The sequence below is a fragment of the Lolium perenne genome, chromosome 3 (genome assembly GCF_019359855.2).
Source record: "Lolium perenne isolate Kyuss_39 chromosome 3, Kyuss_2.0, whole genome shotgun sequence".
Lineage (NCBI taxonomy): Eukaryota > Viridiplantae > Streptophyta > Magnoliopsida > Poales > Poaceae > Lolium > Lolium perenne.
Window position 1 is genome coordinate 280,615,045 of NC_067246.2, and position 1,878 is coordinate 280,616,922.

The 1,878-nt window shown below is 51.0% G+C and overlaps 1 pseudogene; it reads left to right on the plus strand.

Moving 5' to 3' along the window:
• The first annotated feature begins 500 nt into the window (after positions 1 to 500).
• Positions 501 to 1,477, plus strand: LOC127340002 (acidic endochitinase-like; annotated as a pseudogene).
• Positions 1,478 to 1,878: the final 401 nt, after the last annotated feature.

Genomic DNA, 1,878 nt, shown 5'->3' on the forward strand with positions numbered 1-1,878 from the left:
CTAAACAAAAATTCAACGTGGCAAACGTAAAGAAATGCTGACATCACCCCATTGTACATGCCCTAATGTAACATAGCTAATTATTTTAGGTAATTAATGTATAAATTGTATAAACAAAATTTGTTACGTTATAATTTTGGTTTGTCGCACATATTGTTGGTGTTCTAGTTTATTACGGTGGTTTGTTCGTGTTTTGAACGCACGCTCTGTTTCAATAATCTTTGATGAACCGTTATCAGTCCGAGTAAATTAAGCATGGGTAGTTTCTGCCGTGGTTAAGCATTCACGGATGGTTAAGTAGTGTGCATGCTTTACTTGACCGCAACCACTATGTCTCGGTAAATTCAGACGCAGGAGCGGACGTGCGATGCCACGAAAGGTCGATCGAAAGCTACTTTAAAAAAGCATCCGTGACGTACGGCACGAGCTGAGGCGCTTCATCAAGCCACTATAAAAACACCAGATGTATGCAATAGCCACATCACAACTCAAAACACAAAGCACAGCTCACTGTCTCTCAGTAGCCTCTCTACACTCTTTCCTATTCTAGCTCGGCAAGCTCCGGTAGTTTATCCCAGGCCAGCCATGAAAAGCCAAGCTCTCACCCCCTTCTTGCTCGCTGGCTCCCTCGTCGTGGCTTTCCTCGCCACATGCCAGGCCGGCAGCATAGCCGTCTACTGGGGCCAGAACGACGGCGAGGCGTCGCTGGCCGAGACGTGCGCGTCTGGAAACTACGAGTTTGTCATCCTTGCTTTCCTTCCCAAGTTCGGCAAGGGCCAGACGCCGGAGCTAAACCTTGCCAGCCACTGCGACCCCTCGTCAGGTGGTTGCAGAAGCCAGAGCAAAGATATCCAGTCGTGCCAGCGCAGCGGCGTCAAGGTCCTGCTCTCCATCGGCGGCGGTGACAGGAGCTACGGCCTCTCGTCCCCTGGCGACGCCAGTCAGGTCGCCATGTACCTATGGAACAACTACCTGGGCGGCACGTCTTCCTCTCGCCCTTTAGGTGACGCCGTACTCGACGGCATCGACTTCGACATCGAGCTCGGCAGCGCCAAGTTCTGGAACAATCTCGCCACGGACCTGAAGAAGTTGGGCAAGACGGTGCTGCTGAGCGCTGCGCCGCAGTGCATTCCCCGACGAGTGGGATGGCGGCGCGATCAACACCGGGCTGTTCGACTTCGTGTGGGTGCAGTTCTATAATAACGAGGAGTGCCAGCTTAGCGCAGGTCGGAGTGCATTCCTTAACGCATGGAAGAAGTGGGAGTCGGTGCCGGCGGGGAAAATCTTCCTTGGACTACCGGCTTCCAAAGACGCTGCGGGGACGGGGTTCGTGCCCGCCCGCGAGCTCACCTCGCGTGTTCTGCCGCTGATCAAGGGCTCTCCCAAGTACGGTGGTGTCATGCTGTCACTACATCACGGTATAAAATTTGGGGCATTTCAAAGTACCCCAAATTTGAACCAAAGTGCCACTAATTAGCTATTGTGACACTTTTTCAAGTGCCACCTTTACTTGCGTCTCTAAAAGTATTTGGGGCATTACCTAGTGGCACTTTGTCAAGTGCCACTAAATCCAATTAGGGGCACTTCTAAAAGTGCCACTAAATCTAATTAGGGGCACTTTGTCAGTGATACGTCCAAAACGTATCTACTTTCCCGAACACTTTTGCTATTGTTTTGCCTCTAATTTGTGTATTTTGGATACAACTAACACGGACTAGAACTGTTCTGGTGTCTCATTTTTGTGCAGAAATCCAACTTTCGGGAAAATCCTCGGAATTTATGCAGAAGGCCCTATTTTCCCAGAATACTGACGGAGCCAGAAGGACAAGTAAGGTGGAGGCCCGAGGGCCCCACACCATAAGGCGGCGCGGCCTAGGG